The sequence below is a fragment of the Heptranchias perlo genome, chromosome 1, assembly GCF_035084215.1.
Source record: "Heptranchias perlo isolate sHepPer1 chromosome 1, sHepPer1.hap1, whole genome shotgun sequence".
NCBI classification, from domain to species: domain Eukaryota; kingdom Metazoa; phylum Chordata; class Chondrichthyes; order Hexanchiformes; family Hexanchidae; genus Heptranchias; species Heptranchias perlo.
Window position 1 is genome coordinate 186,708,981 of NC_090325.1, and position 15,908 is coordinate 186,724,888.

At 42.8% G+C, this 15,908-nt stretch overlaps 1 long non-coding RNA gene across 5 annotated transcripts in view; it reads right to left on the minus strand.

The window, feature by feature from the left end:
- Positions 1 to 1,071: 1,071 nt before the first annotated feature.
- Positions 1,072 to 15,908, minus strand: part of LOC137329476 (uncharacterized) — a 31,733-nt gene continuing 16,896 nt past the window's right edge. For all 5 annotated transcript variants that reach the window (XR_010964939.1, XR_010964940.1, XR_010964942.1 and 2 more), the window contains one exon: positions 1,072 to 1,805. This is a non-coding gene — a long non-coding RNA (uncharacterized lncRNA). The remainder of the gene's footprint in view (positions 1,806 to 15,908) is intronic.

Consider the following 15,908-nt stretch of genomic DNA (forward strand, 5'->3'; position numbering starts at 1 on the left):
TGGCATGGTGGTAGGAACAGTGCAATAGACCTGGGTTCAGGAAGAGAAAACATGCCAGGCTTCCTGCCTTCATTGTCATCCAGTGACTCCTGCTAAAAGTACGAATGCATGAATGCTCTGGTGAGAATAGTATCCGTCTCAGCTATGATGATCCAAAGCCTGACTATCCTCACTGGTAATGCTCACACCTGGTTGATGGTCACTTGAGTGAGATGCCAGAGGGAGGCTGCTGCTCGTAGAACTTCCCCCCAGAAAGGAATCAATGCTTTTAAGAGATAGCAGGAGGGGGAGCAAATATAGCAAGAAAAAATAGGCTGGATCTTTGTTCTAGTGGCAGGATGGGACGCCCAGCTTACCCTTCTCACCAATGCTGCAACCACTACCCATTTCGCTGGGCCAGGATGGGCTGCTCACCAGGATTCCAGCCGCCAATAAAGATTCTGCTGGGGCTCAAGAGGTGGTGATGCAACAGGGGCGACTACAGAACTAGAAGAGGTGTTGAGGGACCTTAAAGGACCAGAGAGTCCTGAAGAAGAAAGGAGCTGCAGCTTTGTATGTCTCGGCAGAGGCCCAAAAAGGTCGGGCAAGATTGGAGGGAGAGAAGACCTTTATTAGGCCCTCTGCCTCCACTTAAGAGCTATTCCCACCGCCTTACCAGGGCTACCACCACCCTTCACCAGGCAGTCCCAGGAAGTGACTGTGAGAGGATCAGCGGGAGGAAAAGGGGTCAGGAAGCCAGGCTGCACCTCCCCCAGCATTTACATGGGGCAGGCAGGAAAGGTGGCACCAGCGGTCCTGGGAGGGGAGGGAAATCAAGTTCAGACTTCACCACCTAGGGTTGCCAATTTGGGTTGAAGGCATTCCTGGAGGTTTCATCACATGAGCTACCTTGAACCCCCACCCTGGCACTCTTGCCAATGGTCGCATGACAAATTCATCCTCACAGGGCTCCGTGTCAATTGGAAAGTGAAAAGACTCTTACCTGATTAATTACTCTTGACCTTCACTCAAACATCCTTTGCTCCCATTTCTAATTTTTTTTGTAACAAATAAACGTGTTAAAAGAACATGAAGAAAAAAAAACACTTTTTTTTAATGCCTCTATTTTCTCCCAGGTGTTGCTCGCAGCAGTGTCCTGGAGATTAATCTTTAATTCCTGGAGAGTCCAGGGCATTCCTGGCGGCTAGGCAACCCTATAACCTCCTCATTTTCCTGCTGTTTCCACTGCTAGCGGAGGAAAATGCAGCCCAACATGTTTAAAGTAAACAAAAAATTATAAAAGGAAAAGAATTGAGACTTCCCAAAGAGATGAACTAGATGTACAATTTTTTTTAAAAAAAGCAACAAGTGGAACTCAGAACAGTAACTGTAAACACTCAGTTCAGGAATGTAGTCACAAGGTGCTTCTTGTAATCAAATTGTCAACAGTTCAGCTGCCAAAGTACAGTTGCTTCTTTCAGGATCTCACATGGACACATGTGATATCTGCTCAGATGACAGGCTCTGGAACAGCATGTGTAATAGCCAGAAGAGTCAGATGGGTGGACAAAGATCTCATCACAAAGTCGCAATGCTACTGCAATTTTGTTGTTGCACAGATTTCCGAAACCACGCCAACTTCTTTTTAGAAACTGTTTCAGGGACATTAGCAACAGTCAGCTGCTAGCCACGTGTACAATGTTTATTATCCATGCATTTTTTGTCAGGCTGGTTCCTTACACCAAAGCAATCTGAAAGTAACTTGAAGTGCAAGCTAATTTTTTTTATTGTCCTCTTGTTTAAGGGAGCTGATGTAAATAATGTATCTGAAACAAAAACAGAAAATGCTAGAAACACTTAGCAGGTCAGGCACAGCATTTGTGGAGAGAACAGATGAGTTAACATTTCGATTGTGTGAACTCTTGTTTGCAACTGGAAGATATTACAAATGAACAGCATTTAAAAAGGAACGGGACAAGGGAAAGGGAAAAAAGCACATAGAATGACCTATAAAGTGGGAGATGGTAAATGTCAGAAGTGATATTAGCATGAGACAATAGGTGGCACAATGAGAGCAATCAAAAAAATAGAAGACATGGAATCATAGAATCTTACAGCACAGTAGGAGGCCATTCAGCCCTTCATGCCCGTGCAGGCTCTTTGAAAGAGCTATCTAATTAGTCCCACTACCCTGCTCTTTCACACATAGTGTGAATAGCTAAAAGGATGGGGGATAGGTAGGAGAAAGGGAAGAAAGAAATACTAGCAAAGTAGAGTAGGCTTCAGTGGCACTTCAGCCTGGTAGTGGGAAAAAAAAGGATGACACCAAGTATTTCTGACGGGGGTTCACCACCCAGGCACCAACCAGTGCCTTCCCTTTATCCCCAGAAACGCTGGCATACCCATCCCATATTGCCAGCACGTCCTGCTAGAGAGAACACTGGAGCTTTAGTTAAAGTCTGACGTCGTTAAAGTTCATATTAAGGCAAAAGGGCTGAAAAGTGCTTTACAGAAAAATAAGGTACTGTTCTTTGAGCTTCATTGGAAAAGTGTAGGAGGCCGAGGACATTGAGCGGTCAGAGTGGGAGCGGGATGGAGAATTGAAGTGGCAAACAACAGGGAGCTCGAGGTCACATGCGGACAGAATGGAAGCGTTCAGCAAAGCGGTCACCCAATCAGCATTTGGTCTCCCTGGTGTAGAGGAGACCACATTTGTGAGCAGTGAATACAGTATCCTGGGTTTGAGGAGTGTTTGGGGTACCGAATATTGTGCTGGTGGGATGCTCTGCACTCTCAACAGAGATTGGTCATGGGCCTCACTGGGGAGGGGGGTTTGATCGGTAGCCTGGGTTGGGGGGGGTTAGTGACAGCCGACAGAGGCTCGCGCGATCAGGGTCTGGGTCGGGGGGACCTGGAGTTGCCAGGCAGGACGGAGATTGGGGTCAGGGCTGGGAGGAAGGAGACCTGGAGTCGGGGCCGAAGGGGTGGGAGATCAGGATCTCGCGGCTGAAGCGATGGCGATTGGGAGGGTACTTTAATGAGGGGTCGAGAGGAGCGCACCTGCTCCTCCTGGCTCCACATTCAGGTAAGTTACTGACCTGACTTGGTTGGCCGGCAATCCCTAGGTCTGGTTTCCTTGTGTGCAGCCCATGATGGGGTTCAGGTTCATAGATCATTGAAGTGTCATGAACAGGTGCAGAAAATAATCAAGAAGGCTATTGGAATGCTGGCCTTTATATCTAGAGGACTAGAGTACAAGGGGGCAGAAGTTATGCTGCAGCTATCCAAAACCCTGGTTAGACCGCACCTGGAGTACTGTGAGCAGTTCTGGGCACCGCACTTTCGGAAGGACATATTGGCCTTGGAAGGAGTGCAGCGTAGGTTTACTAGAATGATACCCGGACTTCAAGGGTTAAGTTACGAGGAGAGATTACACAAATTGGGGTTGTATTCTCTAGAGTTGAGAAGGTTAATGGGTGATCTGATCGAAGTTTATATGATATTAAGGGGAACAGATAGGGTGGATAGAGAGAAACTATTTCCGCTGGTTGGGGATTTTATGAGTAGGGGGCACAGTCTAAAAATTAGAGCCAGACCTTTCAGGAGCGAGATTAGAAAACATTTCTACACACAAAGGATGGTAGAAGTTTGGAACTCTCTTCCGCAAATGGCAATTGATACTAGCTCAATTGCTAAATTTAAATCTGAGATAGATAGCTTTTTGGCAACCAAAGGTATTAAGGGATATGGGCCAAAGGCAGGTATATGGAGTTAGATCACAGATCAGCCATGATCTTATCAAATGGCGGAGCAGGCACGAGGGGCTGAACAGCCTACTCCTGTTCCTATGTTCCTATGATGGCATTGCCTGCCTCCGGGCAAACCAGTGTTGGAGCGGAGACATCAAACGGGCATTAAGCCCCTTATTTACATATACAAAAGGCCTAACGCCTGCTTCAGGTGTGAGTAAAGAACGCCTCATTTGTCCTTATCCAATATGGCAGTCAGTGCACTTCTGGCTGGAAGTGCACATGCGCTTCCTGCCTGCCATTTTGGGGCCTTAGTAGGCTGCATGGCACCTGAAAAACAGGTGCTACACAGCCCAATTTCCAAGTCCTTGTGTCCTGGCCAACATTTATCCCTCAACCAACGCCACCAAAATAGATATCTGGTCATTTATATCATTGCTGTATGTGGGACCTTGCTGTGTGCAAGTTGGTTGCCCCGTTTCCCTACATTAGAACAGAGATTACACTTTTTTATAAAAAGTACTTAATTGACTGTGTAAAAGTGAACGTATTTCACTACTCTATCTGGAAGTTCATTCCAATGTTGATCACTCTGTGTGAAGAAGAATTTCCTGATATCAGTCCTAAAGTGACCTTTTACTAATCTGAACCCGTGTCCTCTAGCTCTACTGCCAACAGTTTAAAGCTGTCTATTTGTGCCTCAGTAGGCATCACTTGAATTTATTTCTTGGAAATGTTTGCTCATCAAGGTGTGTGATGTCAGGGCTATTCTTGGTATCCAGCATCAGGCCGCACATAGCACAAGATGCCGAGTGAAGCTCCCTCTACACTGCTCCAAGTATTTGCCTTAACTCTTGATCCCGTACTGCACCAATGTGAATTTTTCCACTTTCTACACCAGCCAGGCAATGCCCTCTCTCAATGAGTCTGCTAGTTTAGTGTTCACTTGTGTCAAATTGTCCGAAGTTTTTGTGTTGTAGACCTGTACCCACGAAGAATTGGGAACAGACTGCCCAAACAGCTGATAAAAAAAGGACTTCCATCCTATCAGTCTGGGCTAAATTCGAACCTAAGGTGAGGGGATAATCTGCCGACTCGCTCAGCCACTCATTCCCCTCACAACAGCATTATTTTCAATCCAATTGCGAGTCCTTAATTTAAAAAAAATATAAAATTAACTATGTTGAAAAAATAATGCTGCCGATTTTATTTTGATGAACTGGAGATCTTACCAGAGGATGAACATTCACAATGGCCTCCCCTTGAGCACATTGAATTGTTTCCAATTGCCAGCGCTCAAAGGCAGGAGAATATTGCATGGCTGTTGACAGTGTTGGGTTTTTCACTACAGCCCAGATGCAAACTCTAGTTGTTGCTTGTGGCGGCAGTGGCAAAATCCCGGCACAGGCATGATGGGCCGAATAGCCTCCTATGCTGTATGATTCTTACACTCCTTGAGGTGGATTTTGACTTTTGGCCAATCGATTGGGGGTACGTCAGTCTCCCGTACCTGCGGTGAAGAGGCAGCCGCTGTTTTGAGGCATCGAATTCGTTTACATTGGGCCAGCAAGCTACTGGGTGCCATACAGCACTCAGCTGGACAACGGTGGAGAGGCGATGGAGGAGGATGGTGTGGTCAGCCGTGTCAAAGATAGTGCACCACGGTCACAGTCACTGATAACTTGATACTGATACTAAGCTGATAGCTTGGTGTTATGCAGCAAATATACTTTTTTCCCCCAATTCTGTCTTTTATTGCTTTGGACTGCACTTGAAAATGTGCCAAAAAGGCAATTATCTGCTAATAAAAGCTGAACAGTATTTAATAAAAGTCACATTGATTCAGATAAACACTAGCGAAGGATTCATATTGACCCATTCATTGCACTAATTGGCAGGTGGATGTGCCAGTTGCTAATTGTGCCAGTTCTAAGTGTGATACAGCACATTGGAATTTAAACAAGTCACTGTGACCCATTGCAGGAAATTAGGCTATAAAGATCGCTTCACTGCTAAGTTAAGGGGTGGGGGGTGGGTGCTGTTGCCTTTTTTAAAACAGTACTTTAAATGTGTTTGTGAACCTGGAGCATTGCACTCTGCTTGTTGAACCTTTCTGGGAGAGAGAAAGGCTTTCTGTGATGGTCGCACAGCTTCCCTTTTGCTTGAAGTCAAAATTTTAAGCTCCCTATCTGTCAGCTGCTATATCAGTGGACCAGTTGATTACATCTGTTGGCCACGGAGAATTGTTTTTTTAATAATAAGTCACATATTACATAGGATCTAGGCTACTCCTATATCACTCAGTAAAATACATCTTGTTGCTTATCCAGCCTTTTAACCTTTCCACCTGACCTCTCTGCTACTCTCACACTGGCTTGTTCCGCAGCTCTCCCTCCCTTTGTTCCACCAATGGCAGCTGTGCCTTCAGCCGCCTAGGCCCCAATTTCTGGAATTCCCTTCCGAAACCCATTTGCCTCTCCCCCTTTAAGACCCTCTTTAAAACCTACCTCTTAGACCAAGTTTTTGGTCACCCCTCCTAATGTCTCCTTCTTTGCCTTGACATCCATTTGTTTGATCACACCTCCATGAGGTGCCGAGGAACGTTCTCCTACCGTAAAGGCGTTACACAGTTGTTGGATCACGTGCGACAGTGCTGACAGCCTGTTTCCCAGCATCTTACAAGTCACTAGCAAAGTAAACGGGAAATGGCAAAGGACCACTTGGGTTTCTATTTACTGTGTTACAAGGCAGTGAGCCATCTGAAGGTTGAGATGACATTTTAATAAACCACTCACATTTTATGAGTTACTGCTCTCTAACACACTGCAGATTGTGCTTTGCCCTGTATTTTGATGCAATCTTTTATTGGCTTATAGACTCTTTGACTTTCCAGTCAAATAAATGACAATAAACATTTGAACCAACAAAGCACGTGATACAAACACATAAACCTAGGAATTACTGTTCATGGTTTCAGAGGAGCAAGACTTAATGCATTCAGATCATATCCCTCTGTTGGCTATTTTAGTGGGAGAATTAACCCATTTTTAAAATTCGTTCATGGGATGTGGGCATCGCTGGCAAGGCCAGCATTTATCGCCCATCCCTAATTGCCCTTGAGAAGGTGGTGGTGAGCCGCCTTCTTGAACCGCTGCAGTCCTTGTGGTGAAGGTTCTCCCACAGTGCTGTTAGGAAGGGAGTTCCAGGATTTTGACCCAGCGACGATGAAGGAACAGCGATATTTTTCTAAGTCAGGATGGTGTGTGACTTGGAGGGGAACGTGCAGGTGGTGTTGTTCCCATGTGCCTGCTGCTCTTGTCCTTCTAGGTGATAGAGGTCGTGGGTTTGGGAGGTGCTGTCGAAGAAGCCTTGGCGAGTTGCTGCAGTGCATCCTGTGGATGGTACTTACTGCAGCCACGGTGCACCGGTGGTGAAGGGAATGAATGTTTAGGGTGGTGAATGGGGTGCCAATCAAGCGGGCTGATTTGTCCTGGATTAATTGAATTTAAATTCTTCAGCTGCCATGGCGAGATTTGAACTCATGACTCCAGAGTATTAGTCCAGGTCTCTGGATTATAGTCCAGTAACATAACCACTATGCTACCGTACACATTTGAAATAATCAGAACGTCATATGATCATGTTAAATGTTCATCCACTAATAACACTGACTGTCATTTCCAAGTTGTACTTCAGCACCATAAGGGCAATTGATACTAGCTCAATTGCTAAATTTAAATCTGAGATAGATAGCTTTTTGGCAACCAAAGGTATTAAGGGATATGGGCCAAAGGCGGGTATATGGAGTTAGATCACAGATCAGCCATGATCTTATCAAATGGCGGAGCAGGCACGAGGGGCTGAATGACCTACTCCTGTTCCTATGTTCCTATAACACCTCACAGTTCTTAAAAAAAAAGCATGGGGCTGATTTTCAGCCTGTTGATTTATAGAGTTATTTGTCGATAAATTGACGGCTTTCAATTACCGTCCACCTGGGAATTCACCCTTTGCCAATAAGCAGTTTAAAATGACTACATTCAGCTATGGTAAATCACAGTTTAACACCTCAGTAAGGGAGTAAAGAAATTCAACCCTATTGGTCACGAGATGTGCTGGATCAATGATCTTATCAAATGGCGGAGCAGGCACGAGGGGCTGAATGACCTACTCCTGTTCCTATGTTCCTATAACACCTCACAGTCCTTAAAAAAAAAGCATGGGGCTGATTTTCAGCCTGTTGATTTATAGAGTTATTTGTCGATAAATTGACGGCTTTCAATTACCGTCCACCTGGGAATTCACCCTTTGCCAATAAGCAGTTTAAAATGACTACATTCAGCTATGGTAAATCACAGTTTAACACCTCAGTAAGGGAGTAAGGAAATTCAACCCTATTGGTCACGAGATGTGCTGGACCATTGATCCAAAAATTCCAACCTGGTGGCACAGAAAATAAGTTTTTACTGAGGCTGAGATGGCCCTGAGTGTAGAGGAGGTACTGTCGGGGCAGCTGGCAATCAACAGCATGGCAGAGCATCCCCTCCTCCTTGCTCCTTCTCAATAAGAAATCCACACGCAAGGAAACAAGTTTGGAGAAATAACAAGGAGATTGAACACTTTCCCAACCCACAGAAGGACTTGGCAGGAGTTCCCAAAACAATTTAATAATGTCAGGAAGACAAGTAAAGGAAAGATAGTGTTCAGTCAATAGGTCAAGAAGAGCACTGGGAGAGGCTCACTGCAAGTCCTCACTGTACTGAATAAGTTATGACCCTAAATGTCCAAACAAGTAGTTACATCTGAGAAACATCATATGGTTCACAAGTCAACTGAGTGTTACTGTCATCTGAATCCAATTGTCTTATATATGTATTACTAAAGGCCTCTGTGGCATTTTGAAATGCATCACAATGTTAACATACTAGATTTATTGTACATTGGACTGTTCCTGTATTTGTTTTAATCTTACATTGTCTGTTTGATTAATTGTCTCTGATAGGAATTGAATCCTTTTTCCAATCCTACGTTAGTCTAAGGGTATGAGGTATTGTGACACCAACACGCAATACCACAAAATCAAAAGACCCACCACAATTCTTCATATGTCAAATTCTAGGTCTTGGCCGGCTCATTGATGGAAGTCCCAAGGACTTCCTTTTAAACAGTGAAGAAAAATCAGAAAGCAGATCAATGCAGGCCAATTTTGCACAGCCCTGAGCATCTGGCTCAAATGAATCCAGACACTTGGCCTTATATGTACCACTTACATTTAACTTTAAGGAAATGACACTGCAAAAATTCAGTTTGAATCTAATCTGTGCGCAGCCAATGTCATTTTGGAAGTTACACTGAAGTTTGTCTCCATGTTTGGCACATGAAAACCAGTGACCTTGTAGACGGTTAATGTAGGCTCCTTCTTACGAGAAATAATTTATGTAAAAGAAGCTGTGTCAGTTCTTTATGTGGTTCGGTGACTATATCATGATGAGTCCAGTTCCTTTCTGGTCTAATGCTCTGCTTCCTCAACAGTCTAATATATGCTCAACTTCCTTAATGGTCTGTTCAAGTACTAGGGGAGGAATAATTTGAATTCCCCGACTGTCTAGTGAGGATACCCATCTAAATTTCCCAGTGGCTGGTAACCCCTCTCTATTCACATAGCAGCTAAGATATAGCATTGAGGAGTGACAATAAAGAACAGCATCACAAGGAAGAGATGGAGAGAGGGTATTGTAAACATATTACGGGAAATAGACAACAACTAAGGTAGATCTTCATAAAGTAAAATTTTCAGTGATATTCATTTGGAGAGCCAGGGCATGACAACTAAAACTAGGACTCTTAAGAACATAGGAATAGGAATAGGCCATTCAGCCCCTCGAGCCTGTTCCACCATTCAATTAGATCATGGCTGATCTGCACCTCCAATACATCTACCCGCCTTGGTTCCATATCACTTAATACCCGTACCTACCAAAAATCTATCAATCTCAGGCTTGAAATTTTTAATTGACCCCCAGCCTCAACAGCTTTTTGGGGGAGAGAATTCCAGATTTCCACTACCCTTTGTGTGAAGAAGTGCTTCCTGACATCACACCTGAATGGCCTACCTCTAATTTTAAGGTTTTCTTCCATTGTTATGGAGTCCCCCACCAGAGAAAATAGTTTTGCTCTATCTAGGAACATAGGAATATAGGAACAGGAGTAGGCCATTCAGCCTCTCGTGCCTGCTCCGCCATTTGATAAGATCATGGCTGATCTGTGATCTAACTCCATATATCTGCCTTTGGCCCATATCCCTTAATACCTTTGGTTGCCAAAAAGCTATCTATCTCAGATTTAAATTTAGCAATTGAGCTAGCATCAATTGCCATTTGCGGAAGAGAGTTCCAAACTTCTACCACCCTTTGTGTGTAGAAATGTTTTCTAATCTCGCTCCTGAAAGGTCTGGCTCTAATTTTTAGACTGTGCCCCCTACTCCTAGAATCCCCAACCAGCGGAAATAGTTTCTCTCTATCCACCCTATCTGTTCCCCTTAATATCATATAAACTTCGATCAGATCACCCATTAACCTTCTCAACTCGAGAGAATACAACCCCAATTTGTGTAATCTCTCCTCGTAACTTAACCCTTGAAGTCCGGGTATCATTCTAGTAAACCTACGCTGCACTCCCTCCAAGGCCAATATGTCCTTCCGAAGGTGCGGTGCCCAGAACTGCTCACAGTACTCCAGGTGCGGCCTAACCAGGGTTTTGTATAGCTGCAGTATAAATTCTGTCCCCTTGTACTCTAGTCCTCTAGATATAAAGGCCAGCATTCCATTAGCCTTATTGATTATTTTCTGCACCTGTTCATGACACTTCAATGATCTATGTACCTGAACCCCTGAGTCCCTTTGGACATCCACTGTTTTTAACTTTTTACCATTTATAAAGTACCTTGTTCTATCCTTTTTTGATCCAAAGTGGATGACCTCACATTTGCCTACATTGAATTCCATTTGCCACAGTTTTGTCCATTCACCTAATCTATCAATATCGCTTTGTGATTTTATGTTTTCATCTTCACTGCTTACAATGCTACCAATCTTTGTGTCATCGGCAAACTTAGATATGAGACTTTCTATGCCTTCATCTAAGTCGTTAATAAATATTGTGAATAATTGAGGCCCCAAGACAGAACCCTGCAGAACTCCACAAGTCACATCCTGCCAATGTGAATACCTACCCATTATCCCTACTCTCTGTCGCCTTTCGCTCAGCCAACTTCCTAACCAAGTCCATACTTTTCCCTCGATTCCATGGGCTTCTATCTTAGTTAACAGTCTCTAATGTGGGACTTTATCAAATGCCTTCTGGAAGTCCATATAAATAACATCCATTGACATTCCCCTGTCCACTATTTTAGTCATCTCTTCAAAAAATTCAATCAGGTTTGTCAGGCACGACCTACCTTTCACAAATCCATGTTGGCTCTCTCTGATTAACTGAAAATTCTCGAGGTTTTCAGTCACTCACCCTATCTTAAATTATAGACTCCAGCATTTTCCCCACAACAGATGTTAGGCCAACTGGTCTATAATTCCCTGGTTTCCCTCTCCTTTCTTAAAAAGCGAAGTGACATGTGCAATTTTCCAATCTAGAGGGACAGTTCCTGAATCTAGAGAACTTTGAAAGATTATAGTTAGGGCATCTGCAATGTTCTCACCTACTTCCTTTAAAACCCTGGGATGGAAACCATCTGGTCCTGGGGATTTGTCACTCTTTAGTGCTATTATTTTCTTCATTACTGTTGTTTTACTTATGTTAATTTTATTGAGTCCCTGTCCCCGATTCAATATTAGTTTTCTTGGGATTTCCGGCATGCTATCCTCTTTTTCTACTGAAAATACTGACGCAAAGTAATTATTCAACATGTCCGCCACTTCCCCATTGTCAATGACAATATCCCCACTTTCAGTTTTTAAGGGGCCAACACTGCTCCTGACCACCCTCTTTTTCCTAATATAACTATAAAAGTTCTTCGTATTGGTTTTGCTATGCCTTGCAAGTTTCTTGTCATACTCTCTTTTTGTAGCTCTTACTATCTGTTTTGTGACCCTTTGTTGATCTTTGTATCTTTCCCATTCGCCAGGATCTGTGCCATTTTTTGCCTTTTTGTATGCCCTTTCCTTATGTCTTATACTGTCCCTTACCTCTTTAGTTGTCCATGGCTGTTTTTTTTGGCAAGTAGAGTTCTTGCCTCTCAGGGGTATAAACCGATTCTGTATCACGTTAAATGTTTCTTTAAACATTTCCCACTGATCATCAGTCGTTTTACCCATTAACAGATTTGGCCAATTTACTGTGGACAGTCTCTGTCTCATCCCATTGAAGTTGGCCTTGCCCAAGTCTAGAATCTTAGCAGCTGATTAACTTTTTTCCCTTTCAAACACTACTTGAACTCGATCATGTTATGATCGCTATTGGATAGATGTTCACGCACAGTTAAGCTGTTAACTAAATCTGGTTCATTACTCATTACTAAATCTAGTATGGCTTGCCCCCTTGTTGCCTCTAGGATACACTGCTGTAGAAAACTATCCCGGACACACTCAAGAAATTTACTACCTTTCTTACAGTTGCTAGTCTGCTTTTCCCAATCTATGTGAAAGTTAAAGTTCCCCATTAAGACCACTATGCCTTTGTTACACGCTTGTCTAATCTCTGCATTTATACAATCTAGCACTTCAGAGCTGCTGCCAGGGGTCCTATATACAACTCCCACTATAGTCTTAGATCCTTTCCTGTTTCTCAATTCAACCCATAAGGTCTCTGTTGGCTGCTTATCCCTCGTTATATCCTCCTTTATCATTGATGTGGAGATGCCGGTGATGGACTGGGGTGGACAAATGTAAGGAATCTTACAACACCAGGTTATAGTCCAACAATTTTATTTTAAAATCACAAGCTTTTGGAGATTATCCCCTTCGTCAGGTGGATTCACCTGACGAAGGGGATAATCTCCGAAAGCTTGTGATTTTAAAATAAAATTGTTGGACTATAACCTGGTGTTGTAAGATTCCTTACTTTATCATTGAAGTGATTTCATCTCCAATCATTAAGGCTACTCCTCCCCCTCTTCCATTTTCCCTATCTCTCCTGTAGACCTTATAACCTGGTATATTTAGTTCCCAATCCTGACTATCATGCAGCCATGTCTCAGTAATAGCTATCATGTCATACTCTCCAATTTGAATTTGTGCCTGTAGTTCATTTAATTTATTCCTTATACTCTGTACGTTTGTATATAGAACTCTTAGTTGGGCCACACACCCTATCCTGACCTTCAGCTTTGATGCTGGGTTAATCGCTTTACACCTTCTAGTTTTCACTTTATCTGTAGTGCCTAAAGTACACTTTCTTTCTGCTGCTCTACGCTTTTCCCTTTCACTTGTTCTTGAACAATTATTTGTACTATTTGTATTGTAAATTTCCCCCGGGTCTTCCCCTCTCTGGCTGCTCTCAACTTTACTCTCTTCTGACTCCCTGCTCAGGTTCCCATCCACCTGCCACTTCCTCAAGTTTAAAACCTCCCCAACAGCAGTAGCAACCCCCCCCCCCCCCCGCAAGGATATTAGTCCCGGATCTGTTGAGGTGTATCCCGTTTGGCTTGTACAGGTCCCACCTTCCCCAGAATCGGTCCCAATTCCTCAGGAATCCCTCCCTCCTGCACCAACCCTCCAGCCACGCATTCATCTGGTCTATTCTCCTATTCCTATACTCACTAGCACATGGCACTGGGAGTAATCCTGAGATTACTACTCTTGAGGTCCTGCTTTTTAACTTATTTCCTAACTCCTTATATTCTGCTTGCAGGACCTCATCCTTCTTTTTACCTATGTCGTTCAATCCTATCAAATCCTTCAATCACCTTAAACACCTCAATTAGATCACCCCTTAATCTTCTGTACTCAAGGAAATACAAGCCTAGCCTATGCAACCCATCCTCATAATTTAATTCTTTTAGCCCCGTTATCATTCTGGTGAATCTGTGCTGCACCCCCTCCAAGGTCAGTATATCCTTCCTGAGGTGCGGTGCCCAGAACTGAACACAGTACTCCAGATGTGGTCTAACCAGAGTTTTATACAACTGTAGTGTAATGTCCACCCCTTTGTATTCCAGCCCTCTTGAGATAAAAGCCAACACTTCACTAGTCTTTTAAATTATTTTTTTGTACTTGTCTTCCTGTCCCCTATCAGACAACACATTTCCTTTACACACACTGCTGTCTCGCTCCCTGTTTCTACTTTCTTGCATATTTATAATTATTATATTCAATCTGACTCTCCAAAACATGCCAACATAACATGATAGAGTGGTATAATAACAATAATACAATTAGAATCCACATATTGCATAACTTGTAATAAATAAAATTGTTTAAAAAAAACTTGGAGAGGGAGCACGAGGGTATGGGGCTATCATATTTTGGGATATTTTTTGATCATTTTTCCACAGAAAGGATTTGGAAATATCTTTTAAATGTTGGGTTTTTAAAGTAAAGTGTATTCACACAAGTTTAAAAAAAGTGATGGGACTACAGGTGGTTAAAATACGAATGAGCTAAGCTTTGATGTTGTTTCCTTATAGACTATAAATAATAAACACTATCTTAGCCTATTTCAGCAGTCAATAAACATTTCACACCCATTGTATTGGTAACTCTCTGGTCCCTTCTGGCTGCGAACACAGGGTTTTTAAAAAAAGCAGAGTAAGAGACACAGGCAGTCAGGTCTGCAAACAGAAAACTGCAACAGCAAGCTTTGGCTAGGCTCAGAAGGAGAATATATAAGGTTATTAGGAGTTATATCTGCTTAAACCAAGTAAGATGACCTCTTGACATGGAGAAGTGTGGCATGTTCATTATTTTATATATATTCAAATCCACTTACACTGATTGATCATAACTATTGCTTTGTACACACACTCACTGTGAAGCAAAACAACATGGCAATTTGTATCTGGCCTTGTCTTACCAAATGTTTTGTCGGTCTGCCTTTGAAGAGATTGAAGAAGCATGTGAAAGACACAAATATCCAGTTCAGATCACAAGAGAATACTATTGTTATACCCCTGAGTTATGCTTTCTTATAGTTAGATATTGGACAGTATTGGTACGTCATGAAGTGTAAGATGCTGAACCCACTTATAGGAGTGACCACCATTATTGTGCCTGAGAGAAAGTCTAAGACAAGACCCTAAACTTGTAACAGGTCATTGAGATACCAACACATAACAGCACCAAGTCATAAAGTGGGTCTACAATTCTTCGCATAGAACTTACAGCACAGAAATAGTCCATTTGGCCCAACTGTTCTGTGCTGGTGTTTATACTCCACACGAGCCTCTTCTCACTCTAATTATCTCTTCCCAAACTTCTACCATATCCCTCTATTCCCTTCTCCCTAATGTATGCACCAAGCCTTCCTTAAATGTGTAGCCTCCCTTAAATCTGTCAATGAATCAATCAAGACCTGGAATGACAAGTTCAGGGTCTTGATTGGTTTATTGACAGCTATAAAGGAATTTCCCTTGGAGAAAGGGAAAAATGAAGGAGCAATTCAACTCTGGCCATCTTGGGCAGCTAACCCAAGAGCTGCATCAGTAAAGACGTGGACTTTTCCAATCGCAATGTACATAAGTCATGGGGTGATTCAGGCACATTATGAGCTCATTTATCTTCATTTTACTATTGCGGTGCTGATATGACCTTTAGTTCTCATCATCAGTCGTAATCATTCACTTCATTTACTTAAGGCTTGCAAAAAGCCACAGTTTAACTGTTGATGCATAACAATAAACTTTTTTGTTTCGCAATCTATAGGTATTCACAATCATTCTGGTTTGCTGAGCTACTTTTGTAGGGCAATGACAATGCATAATCATAACCATTAATAAAATGTTGCTCATAATAGATTTCTTAGCTTTGCTGAACTTGAGAATGATGACCAGCCCATCTGTTTCTAATCGGTTACAACACTCAACAGCTAAGTTTCACTTTGGACCCTGTGTAGCAAGTCGACACTTAATCTGCCGATTGTGTTTTGGTAGATGTTGGCAAGAGACAGCTTAGTAGAATTCCATTAAAATTACCACAGTGGGAAGGAAATGCTATATAGTATTGAAGACTGAAA